The sequence below is a fragment of the Phyllobates terribilis genome, unplaced genomic scaffold, assembly GCF_046119375.1.
Source record: "Phyllobates terribilis strain yellow unplaced genomic scaffold, ASM4611937v1 Scaffold_499__1_contigs__length_1316695, whole genome shotgun sequence".
NCBI lineage: Eukaryota > Metazoa > Chordata > Amphibia > Anura > Dendrobatidae > Phyllobates > Phyllobates terribilis.
The window spans coordinates 870,123-894,863 of record NW_027363259.1 but is presented as its reverse complement, the minus strand read 5'-3'; the positions used below and the strand labels follow the sequence as shown (position 1 = coordinate 894,863).

The 24,741-nt window shown below is 46.9% G+C and overlaps 11 non-coding genes across 11 annotated transcripts; all 11 read right to left on the bottom strand.

The window, feature by feature from the left end:
* Positions 1–845: 845 nt before the first annotated feature.
* LOC141230765 (U2 spliceosomal RNA) lies at positions 846–1,036 on the bottom strand. The gene has a single exon (XR_012297217.1). It is a non-coding gene; the product is annotated as a U2 spliceosomal RNA (small nuclear RNA).
* A 1,115-nt stretch (positions 1,037–2,151) lies between these two features.
* Positions 2,152–2,342, bottom strand: LOC141230763 (U2 spliceosomal RNA). The gene has a single exon (XR_012297214.1). It is a non-coding gene; the product is annotated as a U2 spliceosomal RNA (small nuclear RNA).
* Positions 2,343–3,457: 1,115 nt separating this feature from the next.
* On the bottom strand, positions 3,458–3,648 carry LOC141230762 (U2 spliceosomal RNA). Its single transcript, XR_012297213.1, has one exon. It is a non-coding gene; the product is annotated as a U2 spliceosomal RNA (small nuclear RNA).
* A 1,115-nt stretch (positions 3,649–4,763) lies between these two features.
* Positions 4,764–4,954, bottom strand: LOC141230761 (U2 spliceosomal RNA). Its single transcript, XR_012297212.1, has one exon. It is a non-coding gene; the product is annotated as a U2 spliceosomal RNA (small nuclear RNA).
* A 1,115-nt stretch (positions 4,955–6,069) lies between these two features.
* LOC141230352 (U2 spliceosomal RNA) lies at positions 6,070–6,258 on the bottom strand. Its single transcript, XR_012296887.1, has one exon. It is a non-coding gene; the product is annotated as a U2 spliceosomal RNA (small nuclear RNA).
* A 6,192-nt stretch (positions 6,259–12,450) lies between these two features.
* LOC141230760 (U2 spliceosomal RNA) lies at positions 12,451–12,641 on the bottom strand. Its single transcript, XR_012297211.1, has one exon. It is a non-coding gene; the product is annotated as a U2 spliceosomal RNA (small nuclear RNA).
* Positions 12,642–13,756: 1,115 nt separating this feature from the next.
* LOC141230929 (U2 spliceosomal RNA) lies at positions 13,757–13,947 on the bottom strand. The gene has a single exon (XR_012297376.1). It is a non-coding gene; the product is annotated as a U2 spliceosomal RNA (small nuclear RNA).
* A 1,115-nt stretch (positions 13,948–15,062) lies between these two features.
* LOC141230759 (U2 spliceosomal RNA) lies at positions 15,063–15,253 on the bottom strand. The gene has a single exon (XR_012297210.1). It is a non-coding gene; the product is annotated as a U2 spliceosomal RNA (small nuclear RNA).
* A 1,114-nt stretch (positions 15,254–16,367) lies between these two features.
* LOC141230758 (U2 spliceosomal RNA) lies at positions 16,368–16,558 on the bottom strand. The gene has a single exon (XR_012297208.1). It is a non-coding gene; the product is annotated as a U2 spliceosomal RNA (small nuclear RNA).
* Positions 16,559–17,673: 1,115 nt separating this feature from the next.
* Positions 17,674–17,864, bottom strand: LOC141230757 (U2 spliceosomal RNA). The gene has a single exon (XR_012297207.1). It is a non-coding gene; the product is annotated as a U2 spliceosomal RNA (small nuclear RNA).
* A 1,115-nt stretch (positions 17,865–18,979) lies between these two features.
* Positions 18,980–19,176, bottom strand: LOC141230296 (U2 spliceosomal RNA). Its single transcript, XR_012296846.1, has one exon. It is a non-coding gene; the product is annotated as a U2 spliceosomal RNA (small nuclear RNA).
* Positions 19,177–24,741: the final 5,565 nt, after the last annotated feature.

Genomic DNA, 24,741 nt, shown 5'->3' with positions numbered 1-24,741 from the left:
TGGAACGAGCAGCTGTCTACCCTTAGCAGGAGGGCTCCTGATTACATACCTCTCCTGCTGCTGCTGCTGCTGGCTGTCCAGCAGCAGACTGAAGGTGGCTGCTGCTGTGCACAGGTATATAAAGGCTCAGAGCCTATTATGACACGCGCAGCCAGCGTTCCATTGCCACATTCCATCTACTGCAGGCAGGATACCTGGCTGGCTGAATGTCGCTGAGAAGCTCACAGAGACCGCCATAAGCAACAGTTTAACAGAATGCCACAGACTAATCAACCAAACTTTTTGGGTTGGGTTCTCTTTTATAGTCTGCAGGCATTAAATGAAAGAAGTCAGTGTTCCAGCAGAAGGAGACAACGTTTCAGAAAAGGCATTGTAGCAAACCAAAAAAGAAATTTTAAGCGCAGCAGAGTAACCAGCGCACATACCTGTTAGCTCAGGTGAGTTTAAAAGGCTGCTGTTGATAACAAGGGCATTTGCTAAATAGATGGTGTGTGTGCAACAATATACTGAAAGGTCAATTATATTGTGCAGCTTATCTCACCACCTGTAGTTATTTAGGTGAAAGCTCCAAAATGCTTGCCTAATATGTCTGTTTATCCAAAAGGAAGTAAAAAGGGAGAGCTAGAAAGATAGCATTGCATCACATTACATGGCAATGCAATGCACAGTTGCTGAAGTTGAACCAAAATGAGCTTGTAATCTGGCTTCTGCAACTTTGAACATGAAAAATCCAATGAGGAGAAGAAAAGCAAAGCCAAAGAGTCCATCCCCAAATCCGACAAACAAGCAAAATGAACAAAAAACATTGAATTCAATTCTTTCTGATTTTAGAAACTGCATTAAAGAAGGGGTGCACCGGTCCTGGAGATACTGCAATACCAGGTCAATGCGTGGAGTGGACAGAGCAAGCTCTTTTTCCATCTCCCTGTTCTAAAAATCCATTTAATATATGGTCCCCAGATAGGGGACGTATCAGATATTAAACTGATAAGAACAGATACTACACTTGATCTTAGCCAAAAGGCCGAGAAGCGATAACCAGAATTGGTTTCAAACTACGGAGCCACCCAAGGATCCTGAAAAGTCCATTTGTGGAGATGAGCTCCTGGACTCCCGTTAAGAAGACATGTTGTCAACCTCTAGATCCCTTACATGCCTGCACTTTTCGGCTTGCTGCTGCTGCAATCCACGCGTTTTAGATCTGCATAACTCCACCTCTTTAAACACAGCACCTTCACCCCCTGCTGTTCCCACCCGCCTCAACACCGTTGGAAGGGAGGAGAACCAATTAAGGCGGGGGGTGGGGTGGATCGAGCAGCTGTCTACCCTTAGCAGGAGGGCTCCTGATTACATACCTCTCCTGCTGCTGCTGCTGCTGGCTGTCCAGCAGCAGACTGAAGGTGGCTGCTGCTGTGCACAGGTATATAAAGGCTCAGAGCCTATTATGACACGCGCAGCCAGCGTTCCATTACCACATTCCATCTACTGCAGGCAGGATACCTGGCTGGCTGAATGTCGCTGAGAAGCTCACAGAGACCGCCATAAGCAACAGTTTAACAGAATGCCACAGACTAATCAACCAAACTTTTTGGGTTGGGTTCTCTTTTATAGTCTGCAGGCATTAAATGAAAGAAGTCAGTGTTCCAGCAGAAGGAGACAACGTTTCAGAAAAGGCATTGTAGCAAACCAAAAAAGAAATTTTAAGCGCAGCAGAGTAACCAGCGCACATACCTGTTAGCTCAGGTGAGTTTAAAAGGCTGCTGTTGATAACAAGGGCATTTGCTAAATAGATGGTGTGTGTGCAACAATATACTGAAAGGTCAATTATATTGTGCAGCTTATCTCACCACCTGTAGTTATTTAGGTGAAAGCTCCAAAATGCTTGCCTAATATGTCTGTTTATCCAAAAGGAAGTAAAAAGGGAGAGCTAGAAAGATAGCATTGCATCACATTACATGGCAATGCAATGCACAGTTGCTGAAGTTGAACCAAAATGAGCTTGTAATCTGGCTTCTGCAACTTTGAACATGAAAAATCCAATGAGGAGAAGAAAAGCAAAGCCAAAGAGTCCATCCCCAAATCCGACAAACAAGCAAAATGAACAAAAAACATTGAATTCAATTCTTTCTGATTTTAGAAACTGCATTAAAGAAGGGGTGCACCGGTCCTGGAGATACTGCAATACCAGGTCAATGCGTGGAGTGGACAGAGCAAGCTCTTTTTCCATCTCCCTGTTCTAAAAATCCATTTAATATATGGTCCCCAGATAGGGGACGTATCAGATATTAAACTGATAAGAACAGATACTACACTTGATCTTAGCCAAAAGGCCGAGAAGCGATAACCAGAATTGGTTTCAAACTACGGAGCCACCCAAGGATCCTGAAAAGTCCATTTGTGGAGATGAGCTCCTGGACTCCCGTTAAGAAGACATGTTGTCAACCTCTAGATCCCTTACATGCCTGCACTTTTCGGCTTGCTGCTGCTGCAATCCACGCATTTTAGATCTGCATAACTCCACCTCTTTAAACACAGCACCTTCACCCCCTGCTGTTCCCACCCGCCTCAACACCGTTGGAAGGGAGGAGAACCAATTAAGGCGGGGGGTGGGGTGGAACGAGCAGCTGTCTACCCTTAGCAGGAGGGCTCCTGATTACATACCTCTCCTGCTGCTGCTGCTGCTGGCTGTCCAGCAGCAGACTGAAGGTGGCTGCTGCTGTGCACAGGTATATAAAGGCTCAGAGCCTATTATGACACGCGCAGCCAGCGTTCCATTGCCACATTCCATCTACTGCAGGCAGGATACCTGGCTGGCTGAATGTCGCTGAGAAGCTCACAGAGACCGCCATAAGCAACAGTTTAACAGAATGCCACAGACTAATCAACCAAACTTTTTGGGTTGGGTTCTCTTTTATAGTCTGCAGGCATTAAATGAAAGAAGTCAGTGTTCCAGCAGAAGGAGACAACGTTTCAGAAAAGGCATTGTAGCAAACCAAAAAAGAAATTTTAAGCGCAGCAGAGTAACCAGCGCACATACCTGTTAGCTCAGGTGAGTTTAAAAGGCTGCTGTTGATAACAAGGGCATTTGCTAAATAGATGGTGTGTGTGCAACAATATACTGAAAGGTCAATTATATTGTGCAGCTTATCTCACCACCTGTAGTTATTTAGGTGAAAGCTCCAAAATGCTTGCCTAATACGTCTGTTTATCCAAAAGGAAGTAAAAAGGGAGAGCTAGAAAGATAGCATTGCATCACATTACATGGCAATGCAATGCACAGTTGCGGAGGTTGAACCAAAATGAGCTTGTAATCTGGCTTCTGCAACTTTGAACATGAAAAATCCAATGAGGAGAAGAAAAGCAAAGCCAAAGAGTCCATCCCCAAATCCGACAAACAAGCAAAATGAACAAAAAACATTGAATTCAATTCTTTCTGATTTTAGAAACTGCATTAAAGAAGGGGTGCACCGGTCCTGGAGATACTGCAATACCAGGTCAATGCGTGGAGTGGACAGAGCAAGCTCTTTTTCCATCTCCCTGTTCTAAAAATCCATTTAATATATGGTCCCCAGATAGGGGACGTATCAGATATTAAACTGATAAGAACAGATACTACACTTGATCTTAGCCAAAAGGCCGAGAAGCGATAACCAGAATTGGTTTCAAACTACGGAGCCACCCAAGGATCCTGAAAAGTCCATTTGTGGAGATGAGCTCCTGGACTCCCGTTAAGAAGACATGTTGTCAACCTCTAGATCCCTTACATGCCTGCACTTTTCGGCTTGCTGCTGCTGCAATCCACGCGTTTTAGATCTGCATAACTCCACCTCTTTAAACACAGCACCTTCACCCCCTGCTGTTCCCACCCGCCTCAACACCGTTGGAAGGGAGGAGAACCAATTAAGGCGGGGGGTGGGGTGGAACGAGCAGCTGTCTACCCTTAGCAGGAGGGCTCCTGATTACATACCTCTCCTGCTGCTGCTGCTGCTGGCTGTCCAGCAGCAGACTGAAGGTGGCTGCTGCTGTGCACAGGTATATAAAGGCTCAGAGCCTATTATGACACGCGCAGCCAGCGTTCCATTGCCACATTCCATCTACTGCAGGCAGGATACCTGGCTGGCTGAATGTCGCTGAGAAGCTCACAGAGACCGCCATAAGCAACAGTTTAACAGAATGCCACAGACTAATCAACCAAACTTTTTGGGTTGGGTTCTCTTTTATAGTCTGCAGGCATTAAATGAAAGAAGTCAGTGTTCCAGCAGAAGGAGACAACGTTTCAGAAAAGGCATTGTAGCAAACCAAAAAAGAAATTTTAAGCGCAGCAGAGTAACCAGCACACATACCTGTTAGCTCAGGTGAGTTTAAAAGGCTGCTGTTGATAACAAGGGCATTTGCTAAATAGATGGTGTGTGTGCAACAATATACTGAAAGGTCAATTATATTGTGCAGCTTATCTCACCACCTGTAGTTATTTAGGTGAAAGCTCCAAAATGCTTGCCTAATATGTCTGTTTATCCAAAAGGAAGTAAAAAGGGAGAGCTAGAAAGATAGCATTGCATCACATTACATGGCAATGCAATGCACAGTTGCTGAAGTTGAACCAAAATGAGCTTGTAATCTGGCTTCTGCAACTTTGAACATGAGAAATCCAATGAGGAGAAGAAAAGCAAAGCCAAAGAGTCCATCCCCAAATCCGACAAACAAGCAAAATGAACAAAAAACATTGAATTCAATTCTTTCTGATTTTAGAAACTGCATTAAAGAAGGGGTGCACCGGTCCTGGAGATACTGCAATACCAGGTCAATGCGTGGAGTGGACAGAGCAAGCTCTTTTTCCATCTCCCTGTTCTAAAAATCCATTTAATATATGGTCCCCAGATAGGGGACGTATCAGATATTAAACTGATAAGAACAGATACTACACTTGATCTTAGCCAAAAGGCCGAGAAGCGATAACCAGAATTGGTTTCAAACTACGGAGCCACCCAAGGATCCTGAAAAGTCCATTTGTGGAGATGAGCTCCTGGACTCCCGTTAAGAAGACATGTTGTCAACCTCTAGATCCCTTACATGCCTGCACTTTTCGGCTTGCTGCTGCTGCAATCCACGCGTTTTAGATCTGCATAACTCCACCTCTTTAAACACAGCACCTTCACCCCCTGCTGTTCCCACCCGCCTCAACACCGTTGGAAGGGAGGAGAACCAATTAAGGCGGGGGGTGGGGTGGAACGAGCAGCTGTCTACCCTTAGCAGGAGGGCTCCTGATTACATACCTCTCCTGCTGCTGCTGCTGCTGGCTGTCCAGCAGCAGACTGAAGGTGGCTGCTGCTGTGCACAGGTATATAAAGGCTCAGAGCCTATTATGACACGCGCAGCCAGCGTTCCATTGCCACATTCCATCTACTGCAGGCAGGATACCTGGCTGGCTGAATGTCGCTGAGAAGCTCACAGAGACCGCCATAAGCAACAGTTTAACAGAATGCCACAGACTAATCAACCAAACTTTTTGGGTTGGGTTCTCTTTTATAGTCTGCAGGCATTAAATGAAAGAAGTCAGTGTTCCAGCAGAAGGAGACAACGTTTCAGAAAAGGCATTGTAGCAAACCAAAAAAGAAATTTTAAGCGCAGCAGAGTAACCAGCGCACATACCTGTTAGCTCAGGTGAGTTTAAAAGGCTGCTGTTGATAACAAGGGCATTTGCTAAATAGATGGCGTGTGTGCAACAATATACTGAAAGGTCAATTATATTGTGCAGCTTATCTCACCACCTGTAGTTATTTAGGTGAAAGCTCCAAAATGCTTGCCTAATATGTCTGTTTATCCAAAAGGAAGTAAAAAGGGAGAGCTAGAAAGATAGCATTGCATCACATTACATGGCAATGCAATGCACAGTTGCTGAAGTTGAACCAAAATGAGCTTGTAATCTGGCTTCTGCAACTTTGAACATGAAAAATCCAATGAGGAGAAGAAAAGCAAAGCCAAAGAGTCCATCCCCAAATCCGACAAACAAGCAAAATGAACAAAAAACATTGAATTCAATTCTTTCTGATTTTAGAAACTGCATTAAAGAAGGGGTGCACCGGTCCTGGAGATACTGCAATACCAGGTCAATGCGTGGAGTGGACAGAGCAAGCTCTTTTTCCATCTCCCTGTTCTAAAAATCCATTTAATATATGGTCCCCAGATAGGGGACGTATCAGATATTAAACTGATAAGAACAGATTTTTTTTTTTTTTTTTTTTTTTAACCAAATCAGATAGGCCGGAGCATAAGCTCAATCAAATCGACTTACAAAAGCCTTTCATTGACACTTAGCCTTTCATCACACTTGGTATATAATCAAAAATAAAACCAAACCTTATCATCAGGTACATTATACACTACTAATTAAACTTTACCAAAAACCTCCACTTTTTAAACTTCCAGATCCCTTCAGCATCTATAATACTTCCACGTTCCTGATCCCAGAGGTATATTACATACATACGTGACAGAATCAATCTCAAACATTCATTAACTGACATTTTCTTCCTTTTAAAAACTAACAAATTCCTCGCATCCCACAAACTTTCAATTACACACACCACCAACAACCATAAAATCCTATCCGTAATTCTACTACATGCACCCATCCCAAACATAGCAAGTTTCCAATTAACATACTTTACACCCACCAATTCCTTGCAAAGTCCCCCTATACCCTTCCATACATCATATGCAAAATCACAATCCCATACCATATGTCTAACATGCTCTCTCAAACCACATCCATCCCTCGGGCATACCTCAGATTTAACTAAATCCCTCTTCTTTTGCACATCTCTAACAGGCAAAATGTCATGCAATATCATCCAAGCGATATCTCTCTGTCTGTTAGTCACACCATCTATACTTAATTTTCTCCACATCTCGGTTACTTCCTCCCCTCTCAACCCATTGATATTACATACCACCTCACGCTCACGCACCATCCTAATGACTTTCTTCTTTTGCCTAAAATCACTCATGTTAACGGACAACAAATCATACTTCCTTACAAATTTCTCAACACAACCATACCATACAGGACACTTAAAAGCAACAGGCACTCTAGCATCCCTTTTGACCCACTTTAAGCCATAAAGCATCCATCCAGCCGAATACTTCATCATATAAGCACACTTATTACTTTTCCCTAGAACCACCACCACCATTTTCACGTAACTAATCCCTAAAAAGAAATCAATATTTGGAAAATCCAAACCACCATTTACACATAACTTATAGACATATTCCCGTTTCAATTTCTCCATGCGACTTCCCCAAAGAAAATTAAAGATGAATTTCTCAGTTTTCCTAATTTTCTTAAAAGCAGCAGGATATACATTCGCAACAAACAACAAAATAGGCAAAATAACCGCCTTAATAATCAGAACTTTCCCAGTCAGAGTTAATTCTCTCATTCGCCAAAAATTCAACTTGCGCACCACTCTCACCCCACAATCTTCCCAACTCTCATTTCCTTTCAAATCATCATTAAACTTAATCCCAAGCACCTTTATTGCACCATCCTCACACCTCACACCATCCATCCGTACATTCCTCTCACCAAAACATTTAAAGGAACTCTTAGTCCAATTGACCTTAAAAGCTGAGACACTACAAAACAAACTTAATATCAACCTTGCCCTACTCATCGCAGCCATATTCCCACTCACAATCACTACATCATCCATGTAACCTAGAATTCTCACATCCTTTCCATTACTCCCAGGAATCATCACACCTCTCATAACCTTATCCTTCCTAACCATACACATCAACACTTCAATCACACTAATAAACAAAAAAGGGGACATAGGGCACCCCTGACGCACTCCTGATTTAATTCTCACTTTCTCACTCAACCACCCATTCACCAAAAATTCACTTGAAACATTACAATACAAACTCCTAACACAGTTTACAAAATTCCTGGAATAACCCATCTTAGACAAAACCTTAAACATAAAGCTATGTGACACACGGTCAAAAGCTTTTTCAAAATCAACCGAAAACAACAAACATTTCTGCTTACGACTCATACAATCCCCAATCACATCACGCAACAACACCAAATTTTCAGTCATACTTCTCCCAGGCACTGCACACACTTGATCTTCATCCACCACACCGCCAATCACTTCCCGCATCCGGCTAGCCAACAATTTACTAAACACCTTATAGTCTGCATTCAAAAGGGTGATTGGCCTCCAATTCCCCAAATCCTTTTTATCACCTTTCTTATGAACCAAAACCACCACCCCATCTCTCATAGATTCACTCAACATATTCTCCGTGAACATATACTGGCACACCTCCAATAAGTCATTTCCCATCGTGTCCCATTCCTTAACATATAACTCCACGGGCAGTCCATCCTTCCCAGGTGTTTTATTCTTACTCGCAGACATCACCACTTTTTTAACTTCATCCAACACAATTACATCATCCAATATTTCACGTTCATCCTCACCCAAACAACCTTCTAAACACCCCAAAGCATCAGTCAACATCCTATCATCAACCCATTTTTCCCCATACAACTCCTTATAAAACAACACCACCTCCTGCATCACATCCTTCCCACTCACACACACCCCATCACCATTCACCACCTCATCCATATCTACTTTCTTCCCAAAAACTTTGTTGAAAAAAAACCTTGTGCATTTCTCATTTTTCTCCAAATGTTCAATCTTAGAACGGTAAATAATTTCTTTCCCTTTACCCTCAATATATTTCTTAATCTCTTCTTTCACTTGACACATCAAAACATCCACATCCACTCCAATCATCCTTAACTTCCTCAGCCACTCCAGTCTAGAGCTTAAATCATTAAATTTTGCTCTATTCATTGCTGCTTTCCTCCTGCCCCTTTTTCTAAAGAAAAAAACAATCTCACTCTTCATCCAGTCCCACCACTCAAGCACATTCCTGAAATCACTTTTTTTATCCCTCCACCTAACATACATTCGCCTAAAATCACGCATGATCCTATTATCTTCCAGCAAACGCACATTAAGTTTCCACACGCCACCACCATATACAAAGGAAATCTTACCTTCTAGACGTGCCCTCAAACACACATGGTCAGAGAAGGGAACATCTTCCTGCTGGAAATTCCTACAAATAACATTTTGTGAAGAAAAGAAGATACGGTCTATTCTAGACTCTATGCCTCCCCTGTCGGCCTTATAGGTCGCAGGAGGTGGATTACCTAAAAAAACTTCCGCAGCATCCTGTAAGGAAAAATCCGCCACAAGACTCTTGAGTCTTTTACCTGTAACATCCATCTTATCCCCCTCCGTCACACAATTGAAATCTCCAACAAAAATTATTGGCATTTTGCCAGATAAAAAAAAACATAATTTCTCAAAAATTTCCAGCCTCTCCCCTTTATCTATTGGTGCATACATATTTACCACCCTAACCCTCCACCCCCTACAATTTAACTCACATATTACACACCTCCCCGCCTCCACCACCATGTAACTTTCTATCTTAACACTATAACCCTTCACCAAAACACCTACCCCACAATTTTTATTACATACAGAACCAGACCACACACTTTGACCTAAAGGCCATGCATTTTCACTTAAGGGATCGGAGATCCCACACTCCTGGACACAGTATACGTCCGCATCCAAGTTGCTCAAGTAGTCCAAAATTGCCACTCTTCTCGACTCAGATTTAATCAGCCGAACATTTAGCGACAAGATGCTGAGAGCAACTTGGGCACCCATCTATTAATTTGATGTGGCAGGTCACGACAACATGCCCACCTGTACATCATCCTAACCCTTCTGGGGGTAGGACGCTGGACGTGCAGATATCGTAGTTTGTGCCTTCCCCCAAAAAAGACACATCTTGGGGATCGGATGCAGTAGGGTACACCCGGGCTGGACTCACACTGCAGTCACTTAAAGGGGAAAAGGATGGTTCAGTTTTCTTCTTTTTCTTCACTGAAGCGCCTCCATCTTCATCTGAACTATAATCCCGCCGCTGGGGGTCAAAGTCCCCCTGACCTCCCTCCTCCTCAAGGTCAGAAACGACATCGCTCCAGGCCACATGCGGTGTTCTGGTCAGATCAGACTCCTCTTCCCCCTGCAATGTAACCATCATGTCTGGAATTTCAGCCTCCAGATCCTCCACCGGGGCCACTTCCATGCCTATACGATCATCAGTTATCGTCTCAGACTCACTGACATCTGAAGCCACAGACGCGGCCCTCTGCACCGGTGGCTCAGGTGCCAGCTCCATATTTCCTCTTACATTCACACGAACCAGTTCTGGAAAAGCAACCCGAGCCTCCTCCTCATCCAGGAAAGCCAGAGTAGATATCGGAGCAGTCGGAGTTGGAGCAGTCGGAGTTGTAGCTGTGGGTGCAGGAGATTCATTTCTTCTCCTTCCCCTTCCCGCTGCCCCCGCATATGAACCAGGATGGAATATACAGTCTCTGAAGGCATGCCCCTTCTCTCCGCAGAGGTTACAGACTATTTCATTTTTGCAATTATTGGAAGAATGACCCACCTCATTGCACTTCCTGCAAATAATCTGTCTGATGTCGCATGCTTCCTGAGTATGGCCATACCTCCTACAATGACGACAAAACCTGGGCGCATTGGGGAAGAACAGGTAACCCCGCTCACTCCCAATGGAAAAATTTGATGGAGGATAATGTATACCCCCTGGTTCATCAGGACTTTCCCGGAACTTGACCATGAAACGATATTTACCGGTCCATAGTTCCTCCTCATTCATGACTTTTACTGCCACCTTGGTAATATAGCAGTGCCTATTTAGAAAGGCATAAATCAAAGCCAAGTCCACATGTGGGTTGTACATGAAAACAGTCAGAGGTACCTCTTTGGAGCAATACAAGATGACAAAAGTCAGCCCATCCAAATATTGATTGTCCAGATTCTTTTTCAAACAATCATAGAAATTGTTGCAAACAGCCATAGAAGTAAATACAAGATTATACTTGCTTTTGAATTGCTGGAGGCACAAGATTTCTTCCTTCTTCACTTCAAGGAGTCCAAACAAAATCTCCTTCACCACGAAGCTGAGGGTAAAGATTCCTTCTTTGCCTTCTTCCACATCAATCTGGATTCCAAACTTCACTCGAGCCTCACCGGGCCCAGCGTATCGAATGCGTCCCATTATCGCTAGTCGTGTCTACTGGCCAACTCCTTATAGCAGCAAGTGGCTTAAGCCATAAAATGGCGATGCCACAGGGCCAAGAGTTAACGCACAGACAGCCAAATGACTAGACCCATTACAGATCTGAGCCAAAAGGCCGAGAAGCGATAACCAGAATTGGTTTCAAACTACGGAGCCACCCAAGGATCCTGAAAAGTCCATTTGTGGAGATGAGCTCCTGGACTCCCGTTAAGAAGACATGTTGTCAACCTCTAGATCCCTTACATGCCTGCACTTTTCGGCTTGCTGCTGCTGCAATCCACGCGTTTTAGATCTGCATAACTCCACCTCTTTAAACACAGCACCTTCACCCCCTGCTGTTCCCACCCGCCTCAACACCGTTGGAAGGGAGGAGAACCAATTAAGGCGGGGGGTGGGGTGGAACGAGCAGCTGTCTACCCTTAGCAGGAGGGCTCCTGATTACATACCTCTCCTGCTGCTGCTGCTGCTGGCTGTCCAGCAGCAGACTGAAGGTGGCTGCTGCTGTGCACAGGTATATAAAGGCTCAGAGCCTATTATGACACGCGCAGCCAGCGTTCCATTGCCACATTCCATCTACTGCAGGCAGGATACCTGGCTGGCTGAATGTCGCTGAGAAGCTCACAGAGACCGCCATAAGCAACAGTTTAACAGAATGCCACAGACTAATCAACCAAACTTTTTGGGTTGGGTTCTCTTTTATAGTCTGCAGGCATTAAATGAAAGAAGTCAGTGTTCCAGCAGAAGGAGACAACGTTTCAGAAAAGGCATTGTAGCAAACCAAAAAAGAAATTTTAAGCGCAGCAGAGTAACCAGCGCACATACCTGTTAGCTCAGGTGAGTTTAAAAGGCTGCTGTTGATAACAAGGGCATTTGCTAAATAGATGGTGTGTGTGCAACAATATACTGAAAGGTCAATTATATTGTGCAGCTTATCTCACCACCTGTAGTTATTTAGGTGAAAGCTCCAAAATGCTTGCCTAATATGTCTGTTTATCCAAAAGGAAGTAAAAAGGGAGAGCTAGAAAGATAGCATTGCATCACATTACATGGCAATGCAATGCACAGTTGCTGAAGTTGAACCAAAATGAGCTTGTAATCTGGCTTCTGCAACTTTGAACATGAAAAATCCAATGAGGAGAAGAAAAGCAAAGCCAAAGAGTCCATCCCCAAATCCGACAAACAAGCAAAATGAACAAAAAACATTGAATTCAATTCTTTCTGATTTTAGAAACTGCATTAAAGAAGGGGTGCACCGGTCCTGGAGATACTGCAATACCAGGTCAATGCGTGGAGTGGACAGAGCAAGCTCTTTTTCCATCTCCCTGTTCTAAAAATCCATTTAATATATGGTCCCCAGATAGGGGACGTATCAGATATTAAACTGATAAGAACAGATACTACACTTGATCTTAGCCAAAAGGCCGAGAAGCGATAACCAGAATTGGTTTCAAACTACGGAGCCACCCAAGGATCCTGAAAAGTCCATTTGTGGAGATGAGCTCCTGGACTCCCGTTAAGAAGACATGTTGTCAACCTCTAGATCCCTTACATGCCTGCACTTTTCGGCTTGCTGCTGCTGCAATCCACGCGTTTTAGATCTGCATAACTCCACCTCTTTAAACACAGCACCTTCACCCCCTGCTGTTCCCACCCGCCTCAACACCGTTGGAAGGGAGGAGAACCAATTAAGGCGGGGGGTGGGGTGGAACGAGCAGCTGTCTACCCTTAGCAGGAGGGCTCCTGATTACATACCTCTCCTGCTGCTGCTGCTGCTGGCTGTCCAGCAGCAGACTGAAGGTGGCTGCTGCTGTGCACAGGTATATAAAGGCTCAGAGCCTATTATGACACGCGCAGCCAGCGTTCCATTGCCACATTCCATCTACTGCAGGCAGGATACCTGGCTGGCTGAATGTCGCTGAGAAGCTCACAGAGACCGCCATAAGCAACAGTTTAACAGAATGCCACAGACTAATCAACCAAACTTTTTGGGTTGGGTTCTCTTTTATAGTCTGCAGGCATTAAATGAAAGAAGTCAGTGTTCCAGCAGAAGGAGACAACGTTTCAGAAAAGGCATTGTAGCAAACCAAAAAAGAAATTTTAAGCGCAGCAGAGTAACCAGCGCACATACCTGTTAGCTCAGGTGAGTTTAAAAGGCTGCTGTTGATAACAAGGGCATTTGCTAAATAGATGGTGTGTGTGCAACAATATACTGAAAGGTCAATTATATTGTGCAGCTTATCTCACCACCTGTAGTTATTTAGGTGAAAGCTCCAAAATGCTTGCCTAATATGTCTGTTTATCCAAAAGGAAGTAAAAAGGGAGAGCTAGAAAGATAGCATTGCATCACATTACATGGCAATGCAATGCACAGTTGCTGAAGTTGAACCAAAATGAGCTTGTAATCTGGCTTCTGCAACTTTGAACATGAAAAATCCAATGAGGAGAAGAAAAGCAAAGCCAAAGAGTCCATCCCCAAATCCGACAAACAAGCAAAATGAACAAAAAACATTGAATTCAATTCTTTCTGATTTTAGAAACTGCATTAAAGAAGGGTTGCACCGGTCCTGGAGATACTGCAATACCAGGTCAATGCGTGGAGTGGACAGAGCAAGCTCTTTTTCCATCTCCCTGTTCTAAAAATCCATTTAATATATGGTCCCCAGATAGGGGACGTATCAGATATTAAACTGATAAGAACAGATACTACACTTGATCTTAGCCAAAAGGCCGAGAAGCGATAACCAGAATTGGTTTCAAACTACGGAGCCACCCAAGGATCCTGAAAAGTCCATTTGTGGAGATGAGCTCCTGGACTCCCGTTAAGAAGACATGTTGTCAACCTCTAGATCCCTTACATGCCTGCACTTTTCGGCTTGCTGCTGCTGCAATCCACGCGTTTTAGATCTGCATAACTCCACCTCTTTAAACACAGCACCTTCACCCCCTGCTGTTCCCACCCGCCTCAACACCGTTGGAAGGGAGGAGAACCAATTAAGGCGGGGGGTGGGGTGGAACGAGCAGCTGTCTACCCTTAGCAGGAGGGCTCCTGATTACATACCTCTCCTGCTGCTGCTGCTGCTGGCTGTCCAGCAGCAGACTGAAGGTGGCTGCTGCTGTGCACAGGTATATAAAGGCTCAGAGCCTATTATGACACGCGCAGCCAGCGTTCCATTGCCACATTCCATCTACTGCAGGCAGGATACCTGGCTGGCTGAATGTCGCTGAGAAGCTCACAGAGACCGCCATAAGCAACAGTTTAACAGAATGCCACAGACTAATCAACCAAACTTTTTGGGTTGGGTTCTCTTTTATAGTCTGCAGGCATTAAATGAAAGAAGTCAGTGTTCCAGCAGAAGGAGACAACGTTTCAGAAAAGGCATTGTAGCAAACCAAAAAAGAAATTTTAAGCGCAGCAGAGTAACCAGCGCACATACCTGTTAGCTCAGGTGAGTTTAAAAGGCTGCTGTTGATAACAAGGGCATTTGCTAAATAGATGGTGTGTGTGCAACAATATACTGAAAGGTCAATTATATTGTGCAGCTTATCTCACCACCTGTAGTTATTTAGGTGAAAGCTCCAAAATGCTTGCCTAATATGTCTGTTTATCCAAAAGGAAGTAAAAAGGGAGAGCTAGAAAGATAGCATTGCATCACATTACATGGCAATGCAATGCACAGTTGCTGAAGTTGAACCAAAATGAGCTTGTAATCTGGCTTCTGCAACTTTGAACATGAAAAATCCAATGAGGAGAAGAAAAGCAAAGCCAAAGAGTCCATCCCCAAATCCGACAAACAAGCAAAATGAACAAAAAACATTGAATTCAATTCTTTCTGATTTTAGAAACTGCATTAAAGAAGGGGTGCACCGGTCCTGGAGATACTGCAATACCAGGTCAATGCGTGGAGTGGACAGAGCAAGCTCTTTTTCCATCTCCCTGTTCTAAAAATCCATTTAATATATGGTCCCCAGATAGGGGACGTATCAGATATTAAACTGATAAGAACAGATACTACACTTGATCTTAGCCAAAAGGCCGAGAAGCGATAACCAGAATTAGTTTCAAACTACGGAGCCACCCAAGGATCCTGAAAAGTCCATTTGTGGAGATGAGCTCCTGGACTCCCGTTAAGAAGACATGTTGTCAACCTCTAGATCCCTTACATGCCTGCACTTTTCGGCTTGCTGCTGCTGCAATCCACGCGTTTTAGATCTGCATAACTCCACCTCTTTAAACACAGCACCTTCACCCCCTGCTGTTCCCACCCGCCTCAACACCGTTGGAAGGGAGGAGAACCAATTAAGGCGTGGGGTGGGGTGGAACGAGCAGCTGTCTACCCTTAGCAGGAGGGCTCCTGATTACATACCTCTCCTGCTGCTGCTGCTGCTGGCTGTCCAGCAGCAGACTGAAGGTGGCTGCTGCTGTGCACAGGTATATAAAGGCTCAGAGCCTATTATGACACGCGCAGCCAGCGTTCCATTGCCACATTCCATCTACTGCAGGCAGGATACCTGGCTGGCTGAATGTCGCTGAGAAGCTCACAGAGACCGCCATAAGCAACAGTTTAACAGAATGCCACAGACTAATCAACCAAACTTTTTGGGTTGGGTTCTCTTTTATAGTCTGCAGGCATTAAATGAAAGAAGTCAGTGTTCCAGCAGAAGGAGACAACGTTTCAGAAAAGGCATTGTAGCAACCAAAAAAGAAATTTTAAGCGCAGCAGAGTAACCAGCGCACATACTTGTTAGCTCAGGTGAGTTTAAAAGGCTGCTGTTGATAACAAGGGCATTTGCTAAATAGATGGTGTGTGTGCAACAATATACTGAAAGGTCAATTATATTGTGCAGCTTATCTCACCACCTGTAGTTATTTAGGTGAAAGCTCCAAAATGCTTGCCTAATATGTCTGTTTATCCAAAAGGAAGTAAAAAGGGAGAGCTAGAAAGATAGCATTGCATCACATTACATGGCAATGCAATGCACAGTTGCTGAAGTTGAACCAAAATGAGCTTGTAATCTGGCTTCTGCAACTTTGAACATGAAAAATCCAATGAGGAGAAGAAAAGCAAAGCCAAAGAGTCCATCCCCAAATCCGACAAACAAGCAAAATGAACAAAAAACATTGAATTCAATTCTTTCTGATTTTAGAAACTGCATTAAAGAAGGGGTGCACCGGTCCTGGAGATACTGCAATACCAGGTCAATGCGTGGAGTGGACAGAGCAAGCTCTTTTTCCATCTCCCTGTTCTAAAAATCCATTTAATATATGGTCCCCAGATAGGGGACGTATCAGATATTAAACTGATAAGAACAGATACTACACTTGATCTTAGCCAAAAGGCCGAGAAGCGATAACCAGAATTGGTTTCAAACTACGGAGCCACCCAAGGATCCTGAAAAGTCCATTTGTGGAGATGAGCTCCTGGACTCCCGTTAAGAAGACATGTTGTCAACCTCTAGATCCCTTACATGCCTGCACTTTTCGGCTTGCTGCTGCTGCAATCCACGCGTTTTAGATCTGCATAACTCCACCTCTTTAAACACAGCACCTTCACCCCCTGCTGTTCCCACCCGCCTCAACACCGTTGGAAGGGAGGAGAACCAATTAAGGCGGGGGGTGGGGTGGAACGAGCAGCTGTCTACCCTTAGCAGGAGGGCTCCTGATTACATACCTCTCCTGCTGCTGCTGCTGCTGGCTGTCCAGCAGCAGACTGAAGGTGGCTGCTGCTGTGCACAGGTATATAAAGGCTCAGAGCCTATTATGACACGCGCAGCCAGCGTTCCATTGCCACATTCCATCTACTGCAGGCAGGATACCTGGCTGGCTGAATGTCGCTGAGAAGCTCACAGAGACCGCCATAAGCAACAGTTTAACAGAATGCCACAGACTAATCAACCAAACTTTTTGGGTTGGGTTCTCTTTTATAGTCTGCAGGCATTAAATGAAAGAAGTCAGTGTTCCAGCAGAAGGAGACAACGTTTCAGAAAAGGCATTGTAGCAAACCAAAAAAGAAATTTTAAGCGCAGCAGAGTAACCAGCGCACATACCTGTTAGCTCAGGTGAGTTTAAAAGGCTGCTGTTGATAACAAGGGCATTTGCTAAATAGATGGTGTGTGTGCAACAATATACTGAAAGGTCAATTATATTGTGCAGCTTATCTCACCACCTGTAGTTATTTAGGTGAAAGCTCCAAAATGCTTGAATAATATGTCTGTTTATCCAAAAGGAAGTAAAAAGGGAGAGCTAGAAAGATAGCATTGCATCACATTACATGGCAATGCAATGCACAGTTGCTGAAGTTGAACCAAAATGAGCTTGTAATCTGCCTTCTGCAACTTTGAACATGAAAAATCCAATGAGGAGAAGAAAAGCAAAGCCAAAGAGTCCATTCCCAAATCCGACAAACAAGCAAAATGAACAAAAAACATTGAATTCAATTCTTTCTGATTTTAGAAACTGCATTAAAGAAGGGGTGCACCGGTCCTGGAGATACTGCAATACCAGGTCAATGCGTGGAGTGGACAGAGCAAGCTCTTTTTCCATCTCCCTGTTCTAAAAATCCATTTAATATATGGTCCCCAGATAGGGGACGTATCAGATATTAAACTGATAAGAACAGATACTACACTTGATCTTAGCCAAAAGGCCGAGAAGCGATAACCAGAATTGGTTTCAAACTACGGAGCCACCCAAGGATCCTGAAAAGTCCATTTGTGGAGATGAGCTCCTGGACTCCCGTTAAGAAGACATGTTGTCAACCTCTAGATCCCTTACATGCCTGCACTTTTCGGCTTGCTGCTGCTGCAATCCACGCGTTTTAGATCTGCATAACTCCACCTCTTTAAACACAGCACCTTCACCCCCTGCTGTTCCCACCCGCCTCAACACCGTTGGAAGGGAGGAGAACCAATTAAGGCGGGGGGTGGGGTGGAACGAGCAGCTGTCTACCCTTAGCAGGAGGGCTCCTGATTACATACCTCTCCTGCTGCTGCTGCTGCTGGCTGTCCAGCAGCAGACTGAAGGTGGCTGCTGCTGTGCACAGGTATATAAAGGCTCAGAGCCTATTATGACACGCGCAGCCAGCGTTCCATTGCCACATTCCATCTACTGCAGGCAGGATACCTGGCTGGCTGAATGTCGCTGAGAAGCTCACAGAGACCGCCATAAGCAACAGTTTAACAGAATGCCACAGACTAATCAACCAAACTTTTTGGGTTGGGTTCTCTTTTATAGTCTGCAGGCATTAAATGAAAGAAGTCAGTGTTCCAGCAGAAGGAGACAACGTTTCAGAAAAGGCATTGTAGCAAACCAAAAAAGAAATTTTAAGCGCAGCAGAGTAACCAGCGCACATACCTGTTAGCTCAGGTGAGTTTAAAAGGCTGCTGTTGATAACAAGGGCATTTGCTAAATAGATGGTGTGTGTGCAACAATATACTGAAAGGTCAATTATATTGTGCAGCTTATCTCACCACCTGTAGTTATTTAGGTGAAAGCTCCAAAATGCTTGCCTAATATGTCTGTTTATCCAAAAGGAAGTAAAAAGGGAGAGCTAGAAAGATAGCATTGCATCACATTACATGGCAATGCAATGCACAGTTGCTGAAGTTGAACCAAAATGAGCTTGTAATCTGCCTTCTGCAACTTTGAACATGAAAAATCCAATGAGGAGAAGAAAAGCAAAGCCAAAGAGTCCATCCCCAAATCCGACAAACAAGCAAAATGAACAAAAAACATTGAATTCAATTCTTTCTGATTTTAGAAACTGCATTAAAGAAGGGGTGCACCGGTCCTGGAGATACTGCAATACCAGGTCAATGCGTGGAGTGGACAGAGCAAGCTCTTTTTCCATCTCCCTGTTCTAAAAATCCATTTAATATATGGTCCCCAGATAGGGGACGTATCAGATATTAAACTGATAAGAACAGATTTTTTTTTTGATTGAATATATCTTTTATTAGCACAAAAAATAAGTTAACAGACAGTGTACAGTGCCGCAGCCCAGTACACACAGAATTCTACATCATATTTACATAGCATGAGGATACGACGCACTAACTAGACACATCGCACCCCTATGCTACACAAAACACTCAATCTGAAAGAAAAAGCATGTCAATCAATACAGTACGACGAACCGTGATAAGGGATAGGGATTGGGAAAAAGGGGATGGGGAGGGGAAAATCACAGGCCCGAAGCTTTATTGAAAGACAAGACACATAAGGGGAGAGGGGGAGGAGGGGTTTAGTCCTCATCCTCGTCCTCCGGACCGTCCATGATGGAATAGTCTCTGAGCAGGCTGTGGATCAGCCTGCGGCAGTCCTGGATGGACATCCTCTCCCTCCTCAAGATGAGCCGGTTCCTGGCGACCCAAACGGCATCCTTGAAGCAGTTCATAAGGCGCCAAGCCTCCTGGATGGCTCCGACGGTATGAACCCCAGGGAATAGTCCATAAAGCACAGAATGGTGCGATAGGCTCGCCCTGGGGACAGAGTTCCTCAGGTCGTCCTCAAGTGCAGTCAATAGGCGCTGTGCAAATCCGCAGTCCCAAAAAGTGTGCAAAGATGTTTCCTCCACGAAGGGGCACCTTGGGCAGTACCGGGTCTTGCACAGGTTCCGGGCATGCATGAATGACCGGACGGGCAGTCCGCCCTGAATCGCCATCCACGACAAGTTCTTGTGCCCGTTGGTCAGCCTGTCAGACGACACATTTGTCCACACAGTCTCCAGCGTGTCCTGGTGAAGTCCTGTGATGTTCTCCACGTCATCCTTGGCTCTGATTAGCTTGTGGATAGTTTTGGGCTTCCACAAGTCGGGCTTGAGTCCCTCCAGTTGATGCTCCCCCACAAATCGAACGACGTCTCCGTAGAACCATGGCGTCGTCCAGTTGTAGGGGAAGGAGCTGTCCCACTTGTCCCAGCCGAGTCGCCTCCAAAGAGGAAGCAGGAAGAAGTGAGACATGGACCTGCCCGCGGAGCCATTCTTGACTTGCAAAGTCCGGCGGACACAATCACACACAAAAGAGGATCGCAGGAGGGTGGGGATATCTGGAACGCCCTTCCCACCCTTGCGAGGCTCCTTGTACATGACGGCCCGCCTGACTCTGTCCATCTTGGATCCCCAGACAAAGTGAAACACTGTCTTGGTAATGGCCCTGCACACAGTGACGTGTGGGGGCCAGGCCTGCGCCGTGTACTGCAAGACGGGCAGGACCTCATTACGCAGGACGAGTGCCTTACCCTCACAAGTGAGGTGTCTGAGGCTCCAGAGTCCGATCCGTTGCTTCACCTTGGCCAAGCGTTCTTGCCAGGACTTGAGGGCCGCTCCTTCCTTCCCGAACCAGACTCCCAGCACCTTGAGGAAATCCGGTTGAATGTTGAAGGGGAAGGGGGCAGAGGAGGCCGGCTGCCAATCCCCGAAGAGCATGGCTTCCGACTTCCTGCAGTTGACTTTGGCCCCTGAAGCCCGGCCGAACCTCTCACACGTCTGGACGAGGGCGTCGACTGAACCACGATCAGCGCAGAAGACGGTGACGTCGTCCATGTAGAGCGAGCACTTGACCTCGTGTCGTCCCGGACCCGGTGCGGTGATCCCTCTGATCTCTCCATTCTGCCGGATAGCCTCTGCGAAGAGTTCTATAACACAAACAAAAAGAAGAGGTGATAGAGGGCAGCCTTGTCTGACCCCAGAGAGGACAGGGAAGGGGTCAGTCTTCCAGCCGTTCACCAACACCGAGCTGTGGATATCAAAATACATCAGACGGACATACGAACAAAACATGTTACCCAAACCTAACCGGTGCAGAGCTCGGCCCATGAACTCGTGGGAAACCCGGTCGAAGGCCTTCTCCTGATCCAAGGAGACCAGGGCCGCGTGTGCGCGGCGGACCTTGATGTACTCGACCGTGTCCCGCACGAGAGCGAGGCTGTCTGCGATGCGACGTCCAGGGATGCCGCAGGTCTGGTCCGGGTGGATGATCCGTCCGATGACCGTCTTAAGTCGTGTCGCCATCGTCTTGGCCAGGATCTTGTAGTCCACGTTGAGCAGAGTGATGGGACGCCAATTCCTCAGGTCGCACCTCTCTCCCTTCCGCTTGTACAGGATCGTGACCATTCCTTCCCTCAAAGATGGAGGCATTCTACCCTCCACCACCATCTCCTCGTACAGGTCCAACAGGTCCGGACAGATGAGGTCTCCCAGCGCTACATAGAGCTCCGCTGGAAGACCATCACTGCCCGGGGTCCTGCCGGTCCTAAAGGATTTAGCGGCAGAGAGCAATTCGCCCACCATCAGAGGTTTGTCCAAGGCTGCCGTGCCTGCAGGATCAAGATGGTTAGTGATACCTGACAGGAACTTATCAGCAGCGTCGGGGTCGGTAGTCTTGTGGGAGTAGAGTTCGCTGTAGAAGTCGCTGACGACCCTCATCACGTCCTCCTTCCCACGTCGCATGTTTCCGCTCTCGTCTCGCAGCTCGTTCAGGGGCGTGTGACCGGCATGAAGTTTCCTGAAAAAGAATGAGTTACATTTCTCACCCTTCTCCAGATTCTCCACTTTGGAACGGAAGACGATTCGCTTGGACTCCTCCTCAAAGTGCCTTTTCAGGCTCTTCTTGGTCTCCTCCAGCTCCTCCCTCACGTCCCAGCCGCAGTGAAGAAGGTCCTGCAGCGACCGCAGCTCGCGCTGCAGCCCTCTGAAGTCCCTCCTCTTCTCACACGCCTGTTGTCGACCCTTGGCCTGAAAGAAACAGCGAAACTCAAGTTTAACATATTCCCACCAATCAGAGACTGTTTGGAAGCTACCCTTGTAGGACTGCCACATTGCGTAGGCTGCTCTCAGCTCCTCCACGACTTCATCCTGAGCCAGCAGAGCACAATTCAGCTTCCAGGAGCCGGGGCCGGACGGAAAACCGTCGCCGAGGACACCTTGTAAGTGAATGGCTCTGTGGTCGGAGAAGAAGCAGGAGACCATCGAGTGCCTACTCTGCCTGACTGCCCGAGAGGTGAACACAAAGTCAATCCTGGAGCGGAGTGAGCCATCGGGTCGGCTCCACGAATAGTTCGTGGAGCCTCTCCCCATGGAGCCCACCACGTCCTGAAGAGAGGCCTCGGTTACCATCTCGATGAGCAGCTTGGACGTGATGTCCAACTTGGCAGATGTGCCAGAACTACGACCATCCTCCTCGATGGGGCAGTTGAAATCCCCGGCCATCACTAAGGTCCTGGTGGTGGCAAGCTGAAGCCGCAGGGTCTGGAAAAGCTCCAAACGCTCATTCTTCAGTGGGGACGCATACACGTTGATGAACCTGACAGGTTCTCCCGCCCAGTTGCCATCTACAACAAGAGCCCTGCCGCAGATGAGCTCCTGGACGGACTCAAGCGTGAATGCGCCCCCCCTGATCAGAATTGCGACCCCCGCAGACTTGCAGTCACCCCCACCGGACCAGTAGGATGGACCGTGGGACCACTCCCTGGCCAGATGTTTGAAGGACCTAGAGGAGGGAAGGGAACATTCCTGCAACATATAAACATCACACAACTGGGAAGTAAGGAAGGCATAAATAGTCTGACGTCTGAACTTGTCCTTGATGCTCCTGACATTAATGGAAAATAAGTTAATATTAGCCATCATGTAGGGAAAAAAGAGGTGATAGAGGGCAGGCAATACACCTTAGTTACCACTCCGGTCGGGTGGTCCCTCGTCGGTGTTGACTGCTGGTGACGGGATCACCAGCAGGCCCTCTTCCTCCATCTGGTCAAGCAGCGCGGCCTCGATCTCGGCGACCACCAGTTCCTCCTCTTCTGGCTCGGCCACCAGGGTCTCAACCATGTGCTCCATCTCTTCTGGCTCAGGGAGGGTATCCTCCTTTTCGCCTACGAAATCCAGAATCTTCTTTTTGGAGGATTCAGTAGCAGGGCTGTCCTCCACCTTCCTCTTTCCCCGGGTTGGAACTGGGGAGACAAGAAGGGGAAAATCCTCCTCGGAATAGATAGCGGCGGGTGGAGGAAAGGTTAATTCCACCGCTACCATGGTCTGGGGAGGGAGAGTGGCTGCCGGGGCAGGGGAAAGGACACCTGCTGAGGAGTAGGGGAAGGAGGAAGAGGAAGTGGAATCCTCAGCAGGGGTGGCCGGGGTGGGGGGGGATTGGACGGGGGTGGCAGGGGGAGGGATCGAGAGAGGGGTGACAGAACTCTTACCCTCCTTTGAATTTTTCTTCTGCTTCGGAGCTGCTGGGACCGTCGCTGGGGCTTTGGCCACCGACTCCTTGACCGCTTTGGCCTTGGTCGTCTCGGCCTTGGCCGCTGGGGCCTTGGTCGTCGCGTCCTTGACCTTCACAGGCCTGGTCATCGGGGCCTTGTCCTCCGTAGCTGGGGTCGTCGCAACCACCGATGCCCAGGATCTCTCACGCTTGGGGCAATCCTTGTACAGATGAGCCGCCAGCCCACACAGGTTGCAGGACGTCTTCTTCGGGCAGTCCTTCGAGCTGTGTCCCGTCACTCGACAAATCCTGCAGGCATCCTCCTTGCAGTCCTTCATCTCGTGGCCGTTCTTGCCGCATCTCCTGCAGTTCCGCGGCATGTCCGGGTAATAGATGAGGCCGTAGGAGTTGCCCAGGGAGAATGTCGGGGGCAGGTGCCGAAGTCCGTCTGAGTACGCCAGGTCCCTGTGAAGTCTAACGGTCACCGACCACTTACCTGTCCAGAAGCCGAGTCCATTCAGGATGTGAGAAGGTTCCTTCACAACCAAACAGAAGCGTCTCAGGAAGGTACAGATGTCTTGGCCTGGGGTGTGCGGGTTGCGCATGGAGACCGTGATCCTCCTTTCGTCCCTCTGGATAGGGCAGCTACCTGTAAAGGCAGAGAAAGAATTATCTGGTCCTTTTGCGCTTACCATTTCCCAGAACCTCCTGCAGGTGTTCACAGTGGCGAAGGTGACGAAGAAGATCCCCGTCAAGAAGGTCTGGATGCTGAGGGTGTCCGACCTGGAGAAGCCTCGATCCAGCAGCATCTTCTGGCAGAACACGTCCGAGGACATGTCCGGCACCCTCCCATCCACTTCCTTCAGCTTCAGGGCCACCGTCTGCCGCATCCATGGCTCCAGGGCTGGAGCTTCGTGGCGGGGCTTCTGGGGTCTCTTCTGCTGGCCAGTCGTGGAGGCAGAGTCCTTGGGGTCAGAATCGGCTCCTGGCTGGGCCCTCCTGGCTGTCCCCTGCTCCAGGCTCTTCTTTTCGGCCTTCCTCGCAGCGCTTGCCATGGCTTTCCTCCTGCAGTTACTTCTTGGAGCTGGATCTGGAACTTTTCCCGGAATGGGTGGAGCTATGCAGATTCTTCTCCCGTCGTGTTCTGGACAAATTCCCCGAAAGGTCTTTGTCTCGATGATTTTCTTCCTCGAAGATTCCACAGGACAGCCCGATTCTTCTCCGAGTCTTCGTCTTCTTCTGGATTCTTTAGAGCTTCTTCCTCCCACCGATATCCGCCTTCCTTCTCCGATGTCAGCTGGGCTCCGAAGCTCTTCTCCTTCCGAGTTCGATCGCTCTCGT